This window comes from Saimiri boliviensis, chromosome 2 (assembly GCF_048565385.1).
Source record: "Saimiri boliviensis isolate mSaiBol1 chromosome 2, mSaiBol1.pri, whole genome shotgun sequence".
In the NCBI taxonomy this organism is placed as follows: Eukaryota; Metazoa; Chordata; class Mammalia; order Primates; family Cebidae; genus Saimiri; species Saimiri boliviensis.
Genome location: NC_133450.1, coordinates 160,096,644 through 160,109,424, shown reverse-complemented (window position 1 = coordinate 160,109,424; position 12,781 = coordinate 160,096,644). Strand labels below are relative to the sequence as shown.

The window sequence follows — 12,781 nt, the reverse complement described above, 5'->3', positions numbered from 1 at the left end:
TTGGGAAAATGCAATGAGTTCCAAACGAGTTGTGTTGCATTTGAAATGCATCAAAAATACAGCATCTGTCTAGCTGGAGATGTCTAACTGACAACTGGAAATAGAAGTTTGAAGTATTAAAGAGAAATAGGAACGTTCTTAAAAAGGGACTTGTTAAGACCTCCTGTACACACTCATGAGATTTATCTTTCTTAATGTGTTGGGGCTTTAATGGAGAACTCTGATGGGGTAGCGGTTGGGGGAAGACTACTGTCAAAATTAGGCACCTACTGAGATTACATAGGATTTGCGTATAAATCCATTTAAGACTCAAAAATTATATATTTGTCCCGCAGACGAAATGAATTAGGTCTGGAAACATAAATTTATGTGTGCAATAGGCAACTTAGGTATATACAAAAAATTACAAGTAATGATTCTATATATAACAAAATACACCCTCCCTGTGCTTCTCCATATAGTGCTGTGTACTGTTTTCTCTCTTTGCATACAATACTGTTGTGTGCTTAGGCATCTGCCCAGTTGTGAAAAAAGCCAGTTCTCTGACAAAAACCACAATATTAGACAGTTTTTTTTTGTTTTTTGTTTTTACTTTTTGCAATGGATTCTCATTCTTTCCCAGGCTGGAGTGCAGTGGTTCAATCTTGGCTCATTGCAACCTCTTCCTCCCAGGTTGAAGTGATTCTTGTGCCTCAGCCTTCCCAAGTAACTGTGATTACAGGCATACAACACCACGCCTGGCTAATTTTTGTATTTTTAGTAGAGATGGGGGTTTCACCATGTTGGCCAGGCTGGTCTCAAACTCCTGGCCTCCAAGGATCCAGCCAGCTCAGCCTCCCAAAGTGTTGGGATTACAGGAATGAGCCACCGTACCTGGCCAAGACAGTTTCGGCACATCACGCCTTACTACCAAGTGTGTAGCTAAAACGATTTGGCTATGAACAAGGAAAAATAAAGAGAAATTATTTACATGGATGAAAAGCAAATACTGAAGTTTATACCATCAGTCATGATCCAATATTTGTTCAAGTCAAGAGGCTAAACAGAAAAAGGTTGATTGTAGAACAAATTCCCGAATCTTATGCTTCAGAATGTCTTGTTTCTCAACTACTGTCCCAAAGGCAGTAATTTATTTTTTAAAAAATGAGGCCGGGCGCGGTGGCTCAAGCCTGTAATCCCAGCACTTTGGGAGGCCGAGGCGGGTGGATCATGAGGTCGAGAGATCGAGACCATCCTGGTCAACAAGGTAAAACCCCGTCTCTACTAAAAATACAAAAAATTAGCTGGGCATGGTGGCACGTGCCTGTAATCCCAGCTACTCAGGAGGCTGAGGCAGGAGAATTGCCTGAACCCAGGAGGCGGAGGTTGCAGTGAGCCGAGATCGTGCCATTGCACTCCAGCCTGGGTAACAAGAGCGAAACTCCGTCTCAAAAACAAAACAAAGCAAAACAAAAAAAATGAATTACAAGCTGTCCTCTGAAGCTATGATTAATACCTTTTCATCTGCCCTTTTATGTTGGATGTCTTCCTTTGTCTTCTCCAGGGCCACTCTTTACCTGTTTGCAGTCCTAGAGACCAAGAGTCCTGGTTATTTGGACAACCTGATAGCTCAGGTTAGGAGTGGAGACCTGGGATTCTCACTAAAAACATGTAATGTATCCCCATTTTCTTTTTTTTTTTTTCTTTTTTTTTTTTTTTGAGATGGAGTTTCGCTCTTGTTTCCCACGCTGGAGTGCAATGGGGCGATCTGGGCTCACCGCAACCTCTGCCTCCTGGGTTCAGGCAATTCTCCTGCCTCAGCCTCCTGAGTAGCTGGGATTACAGGCAAGCGCCACCATGTCCGGCTAATGTTTTGTATTTTTAGTAGAGATGGGGTTTCACCATGTTGACCAGGATGGTCTCGATCTTTTGACCTCTTGATCCACCCGCCTCGGCCTTCCAAAGTGCTGGGATTACAGGCATGAGCCACCGCGCCCGGCCTATGTATCCCCGTTTTCAATCTTATGCCTTCCTCTGCAATTTGCCTGTCTTCTGCAATTTGTCCTTCCGCTTGCCAAAACTTTCTGGGGGTCTTTGAATCAATTAGTTATTTCTTCCACTGACAAGAGTGTTTAACAAAATTTATGAGGGTCTGGCACCGGGTTCACACCTGTAATTCCAGCATTTTGGGAGGCTGAGGTGGGAGGACCACTTGAGGTCAGGAGTTCCAGTGGCCTGGCCAACATGATGAAACCCTGTCTTTACTAAAAATGCAAAAATTAGCCAGGCATGGTGGCATGTGCCTCTAATCCCAGATACTCTGGAGGCTGAGGCAGGAGAGTCCCTTGAACCCAGGAGGCAGAGGTTGCAGTGAGCTGAGATCATGTTATTGCACTCCAGCCAGGGCAACAGAGTGAGACTTCATCTCAAAAACAAAACAGAACAACAAAATTTATTAGACTGATCCTGTACTAACCCCCAGCAGACCAGACCAAACCAGCAAGGAGTCACCTGTGCTAAATGCTAAGTGCCACATAAGAAAACTTAATTTTGAAAGGGGCTAGATTTCAAATAAGTAAATAAATAAGCCAGGATTTTAATAGCAACACAGCCACTAATCAGACGGCCTCAGTTTACCTGAGCCTGCATGATAGGAAAGTTCACTCTAGGCTGGGTGTGGTAGTTCACACCTGTAATCTCAGCACTTTTGGGAAGTCAAAGTGGGAGGATCATCTGAGGACAGGAGTTGGAGACCAGCCTGGCCAACATGGTGAAACCCTGTCTCCACCAAAAATACAAAAATTAGCTGGGTGTGGTGGTGCACGCCCGTAGTCTCAGCTACTTGGGAGGCTGAGACAGGAGAGTGGCTTGAACCCAGGAGGTGGAGGTTGAAGTGAGCTGAGATCACGCCATGCACTCCAGCCTGGAGTTTTAGCATGTTATGTTTTCTTTTTTTTTTTTTTTGACACGGAGTTTCACTCTTGTTACCCAGGCTAGAGTGCAGTGGCGCGATCTCCGCTCACTACAACCTCCACCTCCTGGGTTCAGGCAATTCTCCTGCCTCAGCCTCCTGAGTAGCTGGGATTACAGGCATGCGCCACCATGCCCAGCTAATATTTTGTATTTTTAGTAGAGATGGGGTTTCACCATGTTGACCAGGATGGTCTCGATCTCTTGACCTTGTGATCCACCTGCCTCGGCCTCCCAAAGTGCTGGGATTACAGGCTTGAGCCACCGCGCCGGGCCGCTTTTGGCAAATTTAATGAGTCCATCTTGCTCCCAATTGCATTGTCATTATAAGAGTACTTTCACTCTTTCTATTTTCTACTAACTGGTATAAGGTAATATGTACAAAATACAACAAATTATCTAAACAATTATCCAAACAAATCCTATTATAATACAATAAAATGATGTTGTTAGTAAAGCTAAACTGTTTGGCAGGCAGGCAAGGATTTCAGGCTTTGACAAAAATGCATTTATAAAAAGGTGAGCAGAATTTTTCTTGCTCTTGTTGTTACTCAAATGCTTTCTCAAATTCCTGACCTCAAGTGATTTTTTTTTCTTCTTTTTTTGAGATGGAGTCTCATTATTTCACCCAGGCTGGAGTGCAGTGGCACAGTCGCAGCTCACTGGAGCCTCTGCCTCCCAGGTTCAAGTGATTCTCCTGTCTCAGCCTCCTGAGTAGCTGGGACTACAGCTGTATGCCACCACTCCCAGGTATTTTTGTATTTTTAGTGGAGGCAGGGTTTCGTTGACTTGGCCAGGCTGGTCTCAAACTCCTGATCTCAAGTGATTCACCTGCCTCAGCCTCCCAAAGTGCTGGGATTACTTGCGTGAGCCACCAAACCCAGCCTCAAATGCTTTCCTTTGTAAATTGCCATACAATTTATAACCTCTCAAACTCGTCTACATGCATATCTCAGGATCTTCTGGCAGGGTATATCTTACCTGAGATAATCTGTCAGTGCACTATGTGGGTCTAGCCTAGACTTATTCACATAGCAACTGGATAGGGTTCTAAGAGAGCCAGTGGAAGCCTACAAGGTGTCGAGGTCCAAGATTGGAATTGGCACAGGATCACCTCAACAGATTTTATTGGCTAAAGCAAGTCACAAGGCCAGCCTAGATTTAAGGAGAGGGAAAATTGACTCCTCCTCTTGATAGGAGGAGCTGCAAAGTCTCATTGCAAAGGAGTGTGTATATTGCGAGAGGAATAATTATGGTCATCTTTTTTTTTTTTTTTTTTTTTTTTTTAGTAGAGATGGTGTTTCACCATATTGGTCAGGCTGGTCTTGAACTCCTGACCTCAGATGATCCACTCGCCTCAGCCTTCCAAAGTGCTGGGATTACAGGTGTGAGCCACTGTGCCCGGCCTGGTCATCTTTATAATTAATCTAAAATACTATCTCTTCCTAATCTTAATTATAATATATTACCCATTAATAACCTTTTATAGCTTTGGTAATAATCTTGTCCTCTATTTTTCGTAATCTTTCAATCCCTCATTCTACCACAGATTATTGTTTTAAGTATGTTTCACACATTCACTGGTTCAGGCTGAATTTTCTTTTTGGCTGATGCTGACGACCAGTTGATGCTGATAAACTTTAATCTACCTCAACCTTTGTGACTCAGTATCATTTTTTATTTTTATTTATTTATTTATTTTTTTAGATGGAGTTTCGCTCTTGTTACCCAGGCTGGAGTGCAATGGCGCAATCTCAGCTCACCGTAACCTCCGCCTCCTGGGTTCAGGCAATTCTCCTGCCACAGCCTCCTAAGTAGCTGGGATTACAGGCAGGCGCCACCACGCCCAGCTAGGTTTTTTTTGTATTTTTAGTAGAGGCAGGGTTTCACTATGTTGACCAGGATGGTCTCGATCTCTTGACCTCGTGATCCACCCGCCTCGGCCTCCCAAAGTGCTGGGATTACAGGCTTGAGCCACCGCGCCCGGCCATGTATCATTTTTTAATAAGTCTAGCTAAGGGAAAATTAAATCCTTTCTTGAGTGACTCCTCAGACTATATAATAGTGAAAGACATTAGGGATTATCGTTTTGATTATTTAACATTCATAGTAATTGTTACGAATAGCAATTCATAAAAATAGCTTTTAAAAATCACAATTTAGTGGATCCTTGCATAACACAAGTTTGAACTGCATTGGTTCACTTATATGCAGATTTATTTTTCAATGTGACACAGATAAAAAAATACAGTATTGGAGGGACTCAAAATCCACTTATATGGAGGACTGACTTCAAATATGCACAGGGCCTACAGTGGGATTTGAGCACGTGCAGATTTTGGTATACACAGGAGTCCTGGAACCGATACCCTGTAAACCCAAGGATGACTGTATTTAGTTTCTTAAAACATATCACAAATAAGTACAATTTTAATAATATGGGTGAACAACAACTTAATTAAAAATAGTCTCAGTGGGAGAGGGGCAGAGAAAAAAAATCAGCACACGCCCTTCACATAAGAGGACATATAGGCCGGGCGCGGTGGCTCAAGCCTGTAATCCCAGCACTTTGGGAGGCCGAGGCGGGTGGATCACGAGGTCAAGAGATCGAGACCATCCTGGTCAACATGGTGAAACCCCGTCTCTACTAAAAATACAAAAAATTAGCTGGGCATGGTGGCACGTGCCTATAATCCCAGCTACTCAGGAGGCTGAGGCAGGAGAATTGCCTGAACCCAGGAGGCAGAGGTTGCGGTGAGCCGAGATCGTGCCATTGCACTCCAGCCTGGGTAACAAGAGCGAAACTCCATCTCAAAAAAAAAAGAGGACATATAAAAGGCCTCCATGCCTATGAAAAGATCCTACATATCACTATCAAGGAACTGCATGTCCCATTAGAATGTACTAACGATTAGAAGGCTGATAATATTGAGTGTTAGTAAGATTATAGAGCATCTGGACTTTCATACATTGCTGGTGGAGTGTGAGTTGATTAAACCAACTTGGAAACCTGCTGAATAGTTTCTACATACTTGTTCTAGGAACAGTTCTACTTGTAGCTATACATACAATAGAAATTAGTGCATATATCCAACAAAATAGGCACAAGAAGGTTTGTAATAGATTTAGTTGTAATAGGCCCAAATTGAAAACCACTTAAATGTCTACAAATAGGAGAATGGGTGAAAAAATTGTAGTATATTTACATAGGGGAATACTACATAGCAATAAAAATAGAATGAATTACTGATACATACTACAACATGGATTAATCTCTAAATCATTACATTGAGTTAAAAAAAGCCGGGCTTGAAAAGCACATTCTGTATGATTAACTTTATATGAAGTTCACAAATATACAAACTTAATTCATAGTGTTACAAGTCAAAAACTTGGGGAGTGGAGAAACTGGTGGTATTAACTGGGAAAGGTGCAAAGGAATCTAGGTGATCATAATATTCTATATGATGACCTGGGTAGTAACCACAGGGTGGTTTATATATGTAAACATTTATTGAACTATACACCTACGATTTGTTCACTTTAATATATGTATATTAAATGTTTATGCATGCCTATAATCACATAATTATACAGATGTTCTTTTTTTTTTTTTTTTTGAGACGGAGTTTTGCTCTTGTTACCTAGGCTGGAGTGCAATGGCGTGATCTCGGCTCACCGCAACCTCCGCCTCCTGGGTTCAGGCAGTTCTCCTGCCTCAGCTTCCTGAGTAGCTGAGATTACAAGCACGTGCCACCATGCCCAGCTAATTTTTTGTGTTTTTAGTAGAGACGGGGTTTCACCATGTTGACCAGGATGGTCTCGATCTCTTGACCTCGTGATCCACCCGCCTCGGCCTCCCAAAGTGCTGGGATTACAGACTTGAGCCACCGCGCCCGGCCTAATTATACAGATGTTCTTGTTAGAAAAATTGGACTTTTTATTTTTATCTATTGATGGTATAAATGAAATCATAAATTCTATCCCTGGCCTCGAGATTGACCTGTATAGAGATATTAAAAAGAAAACAATTTCATTTTCAAGGTTTAATTAGGGTGAATACCCAGCATAAGAATTTGATGTGGAGGCCGGTGCAGTGGCTCATGCTTACAATCCCAGCACTTTGGGAGGCCCAGGCAGGCGGATCACTTGAGGTCAGGAATTCGAGACTAGCCTGGCCAACATGGGGAAACCCCGTCTACTAAAAATACAAAAATTACCCGGGAGTGGTGGCACACACCTGTAGTCCCAGCTACTCAGGAGGCTGAGGTTGCAGTAAGTCGAGATGGTGCCTCTGCACTCCAGCCTGGGAACAGAGCGAGACTCTGTCTCAAAAAAAAAAAAAAAAAAAAAGAGTATTTGATTTGGTCAAAGGTAAAAGAATAGCTAAATTTATAATCCACAATTTTCTACAGGTTCTGTAGCTAAGGATGTTGATGAGAGATTTATTAGTTGTTCTGATTTTTGAAAGGTATGGTACTGTGCATATATGAACATGTAGGCATGTATATATTGTACATTCATATATGTGTGCTGTGTATATGCACACACATTGGTATGTATGAATGTGTGAACATGTGTGCTATGCGTGCATGTGTGATGCATGTGTGTGCATGTGCATGCATGCAAATGTGTTTAAATTTGCACAGGAGTAAGGAGGCATAGCTTCACGCTAAGCTAGCAAATATTTTGTGAAAGTGTGCATACTTTGAGTCTCCCAAAATCGAACAATTCTGCTGAAGCTTCTGTGTACTGTTATTCTAGACACAATGAAAATTTAGGGAAATGTTTAGCTTCAGATGAATTGCCTTAGGGTGTGGTGGGACACAGGGCACAGAGTCTAGGACAAATACATCACTCCTGTGTTAGGGCATTCCTAAAGTGGCAAGGTGTATAATCTCACTGAGAAGGGTAAAGAAGCTCTTTGTGCAGAGTGAACTTTGAAACAAGGTGGGAGCAAGTCTAGGAACTGTGGTGCTCACCCTAGGATACCCATATGAAAGGCTAATTTCTTTTTCTTTGGACCCGTAGCACCAGTTCTGTACTTTAATTTTTTTTCTCAGTTGGGCCTTTATTTTCCCCCAAGGCAGAGTTTTGCTATGTTGCCCAGGCTACTCTTGAACTCCTGGGCGCAAGCCAGGAATTAACTTCAGCCTCCAGCCTCAGCTCCCCCAGTAGCTGGAATTTTAGGCACATGCCATCACACCTAGTTCTATTCTTTCCCTCTTTCTTTCTGTCTTTCTTTCTTTCTTTTTCTTTTTTCTTTTCTTTCTCTTTCTTTCTTTCCTTCCTTTCTTTCTTTTTTCTTTTCTTTCTCTTTCTTTCTTTCCTTCCTTTCTTTCTTTTTCTCTCCTTCCTTCCTTCCTTCCTTTTCTCTTTTCTGTTCTTTTCTTTCTTTCAAGATGGTGTTTCACCAGGTTGGTCATGCTGGTCTCAAACTTCTGACCTCAGGTGATCCACCCACCTCGGCCTCCCAAAGTGCTGGATTGCAGGCATGAGCCACTGCGCCTGGCCAATTCTATGCTTTTCTTACACTGTAATTCACTCTAGCTTTTTCTTAATTCTTCAGAAAACTGTTAGACATTCTTCAGCCTCATGTTAGTGGTGTTATGGGTGCAGTGGGCAGATAATTCAGAGACAGGCTGTAAACAGCAGAGCTGCCTGACCTGCTTCACCTCTCTCCTAAAAACCATTATAACTGGAAACACATAGTTCAGAGCGGGAAGGTGGTGATTCTAAAATTTACAAGTTCCCTCAGAAGTGAAATAAACTGAACTCCATTGCAAAGAGGTGGTTAGGAGCTATGTGACCACAGACTGCAGCATTGACAAATGCAGGAATGGATAGAGATGAACCCCTTGAGATGAGACAGGGGTAGGGAAAGTAGGGAAGAGTGTGCTTGACCGATGTGGTTTAAGTTCTTTAATGAAGAGTCTAAAGGGACGTGTGAAAGAGAAGATAAAAAAGAATGAGACCTACTGGAGTGTGTGTGTGTGTGTGTGTGTGTGTGTGTGTGTGTATTGAAAATATCTGATGTGTGTAATTTTTAAAAGCCAAAATAAAGAGCCAGAATGTATTTTTATTTAGCTTTCTGAGACTGAGATTTGGGAGGATAAACTGAAGCAAGATATAACTTTTTTCTTGTTTTTTATTTGTTTGTTTGTTTTTGGAGGCGGAGTTTCACTCTTGTTACCCAGGCTGGAGTGCAATGGCGCTCTCGGCTCACCGCAGCCTCCGCCTCCTGGGTTCAGGCAATTCTCCTGCCTAAGCCTCCTGAGTAGCTGGGATTACAGGCACGCGCCACCATGCCCAGCTATTGTTTTGTGTTTTTAGTAGAGATGGGGTTTCACCATATTGACCAGGATGGTCTCGATCTCTTGACCTTGTGATCCACCTGCCTCGGCCTCCCAAAGTGCTGGGATTACAGGCTTGAGCCACCGCGCACGGCCAAGATACAACTTTTTTAACAACAGAGAATTATACCTAACACATATTCCTTGAGGATTTCAGTTATTCTGAAATTCATAGAGCAGTGGAAGAAAAGTCATGGGTTAGGAAATGAATGTGGTTGAAATTGGCACATATCATCAATAACTTTATACAAAATCAGCAAATATGCTTAAATGAATTTTAATTATCAAAGGGTCAAAAAACAAAGACAGTGAATGTAATTGAGGCAGTGAGTATGCCATTGTCAGATTTTGTGTTCAATAACTTCAGATAAACGATTCTCACACAACTACAAAAATATGGATAAACAATTTTTGTATGTCTCGTAGTTTTTTTTTTCATTGTTTTGTTTTTTTTTTTGAGACAGGGTCTTGCAGTGTTGCCCAGGCTGGTGTGCAGTGATGCAAACACAGCTCACTGCAGCCTTGACTGCCCAGGCAGGCTCAAGCCATTCTCCCATCTCAGCCTCCTGAGAAGCTGTGACTACAAGTGTGCACCACCACGTCCACCTAATTTTAAAATTTTTAGGAGAGATGAGGTCTTGCTATGTTGCCCAAGCCAATCTTGAACTCCTGGGCTCAAGCAATCGTCCACCTTGGCCTCCCAAAGTGCTGGTATTATAGGCATGAGCCACCACACCTGACTGTCCTATAGTTTTGGAAAGTAAGTAGGCGTAGAATAGAGACCTCTGACTGTCTCCATCGAAGAAGAAAGTCTAGTCAGGCCAATACTAGATATAACAGCAGTGCATGAAGGAAATATAATTCCTCTGATTTCCTTGTATCTTTTCTGGATCAGTTTTAGTACATAGTGACTACAATGATACCTCTGAAGAGGGCTCAGTTCTGGAGCAGTCAACTCAACCATGGTGTTGTCATTAAAGCATCCAGACCCATGGTCATTCTACTTTCTATTGTGTATAGAACCAGTTTATTATACACTTCAATTAATTACTTTCTATTGTATCACTTGTAAGTTTTTTCTCTTCCTTCCCTCCCTCCCTCCCTCTCTCCCTTCCTTCCTTCCTTCCTTCCTTTCTTCCTTTCTTTTTTGAGATGGAGTCTCACTCTGTCACCTAGGCTAGAGTGCAGTGGCACAATCTCAGCTCACTGCAGCCTCTACCTCCTGGGTTTAAGCAATCTTCCTGCCTCAGCCTCTTGAGTAGCTGGGACTATAGGCATGGGCCACCACACCCGGCTAAATGTTTATAGTTTTAGTAGAGATGGGGTTTTGCCATGTTGCCCAGACTGGTCTTAAACTCCTGACCTCAGGTGATCCACCTGTCTCAGCCTTCCAAAGTGCTGGGATTACAGGCGTGAGCCACCATGCATTGGCAGGCATTTATCTGTGGCTTTAAAATATTGGTGATTTAAATGCTTCAGATGTTGTATTGGCTTGCTAGGGATGCCACAACAAAATACCACAAACTGGGTAGCTTAAACAGCAGAAATTTATTTTCTCATAGTTTTGGAGGCTGAAAGTCCAAGATCAGGGTGTCAGCAGATTGGTTGTCTCCTAAGGCCTCTCTTCTTGGCTTTCAGATGGCTGCTTGCTTTCTGTGTCCTCACACAGCCTTTTCTCTGTGCATGTGCATCCTCGGTATCTTTCTCTCTTCTCATAGCAACACCAGTCAAATTGGATTAGGGCCATACCCCTATGTCCTCACTTAACCTTGTTACGTCATTAAAGACCCTCTCTCCAAATACAATCATATTGAGTGTTAGGACTTCAACATAATGAATTTGGGTTTGGGGGGCACGATTCAATCCACAACTGATATCTGACTCCATTTCAGGACAGCCTGGCTTCATTCTTAAAGACTTTTTTCGGTCTTGAAGAGTCTTCTGAACTTCCCTATTTTTCTCCTTTATTTCCTGTCCACAAACAAGGATCTAATTTTTGTCCATGAAGTAGGCAGCTAGAAAGACCAATGAGACAATTGTGAACTTGCAATTCTCTCATTAACTGCCTTCCTTTTCTTTTCTTTTTTTCTTTTCTTTTCTTTTTTTTTTTTTTTTTTGAGACAGAGTCTCACTGTATGCCCAGGCTGGAGTGCAGTGGCACGATCTTGGCTCACTGCAACCTCTGCCTCCTGAGTCCAAGCGATTCTCCTGCCTCAGCGTCCTGAATAGCTGGGATTCATGCATACACCATCACACCTGGCGAATTTTGTATTTTTAGTGGAGACGAGATTTCTCCATGTTAGTTAGACTGCTCTCTCCACCTCTGGTGATCCACCCACCTTGGCCTTTCAAAGTGCTGGGATTACAGGCGTGAGCCATGGTACCTGGCCTTAACCACCTTCTTTTTAAGATTACAGCTTACTCCCAATTATAAAGAGCAAAATACCTTAAATAAAGGATGAATTACTATTAGAAAAACTCCTGGAACAAATTTAGGAATTTAAAAATTATTTCGCCAGATAGATCTTCAGATGGCTAAAAACTGAATGCATTGTAGCCACATGTTGAATATTGAGCTTAGAAAATTCTGTTGATTTATCTAAAATAGAAATAAGATCACTGCCAAATAACAAAAAAACAACTGAATAGAAAACTGTTACTGTGAGAAAGAATACTATGATCCAATTTTTTTCTGACTTGAATGTTGAAAATTAAGAATGCCTTCTATAACTTTAAGTTATAATATCATTTTTCAAACTCTAATGACGGGTTTGGACTTTGTAAAAGAGGAACAATTCTCTGAGAGGAAGCACACACCAAAACTTGCCAGCACACAAGAAACGCTTCAAATCTGCAGACAGAGTGGACAACCACAGGCCTCTTCTCTTGCCTCTATACTGTGTTTGTTTATAAAGCAGGAAAGCCAAGTCAAGCCAAGTTTGAAAGACAAATTGTTTCAAAACAGTTTATCTCAGCACACTCTTTGTCTTCGAGTTTTGTGTACACCAAATATTTGTTTTCTCACTGCATACTTTTATTAATTTGAATTATTGGGTTGTCAAGGAAAAGATTTAATCTTATCTAGCTTTAGAAAGCAAATTTTTTTTTTTTTTTTGAGATGGAGTTTCGCTATTGTTACCCAGGCTGCAGTGCAATGGCGCAATCTTGGCTCACGCAACCTCTGCCTCCTGGGTTCAGGCAATTCTCCTGCCTCAGCCTCCTGAGTAGCTGGGATTACAGGCACGCGCCACCATGCCCAGCTAATGTTTTGTATTTTTAGTAGAGACGGGGTTTCACCATGTTGACCAGGATGGTCTCGATCTCTTGACCTCGTGATCCACCTGCCTCGGCCTCCCAAAGTGCTGGGATTACAGGCTTGAGCCACCACACCCGGCGCAAAACTTTTTTTGAGACGAGGTCTCATTCTGTCACCCAGGCTGGGGTGCAGTGGCACAACCACTGCTCACTGCAGTCTTGAC

At 42.3% G+C, this 12,781-nt stretch overlaps 1 long non-coding RNA gene across 1 annotated transcript in view; it reads left to right on the top strand.

The window, feature by feature from the left end:
* LOC141583723 (uncharacterized) overlaps positions 1–12,781 on the top strand; it is a 257,104-nt gene that overhangs the window by 2,671 nt on the left and 241,652 nt on the right. The gene's annotated exons all lie outside the window — the stretch shown is intronic.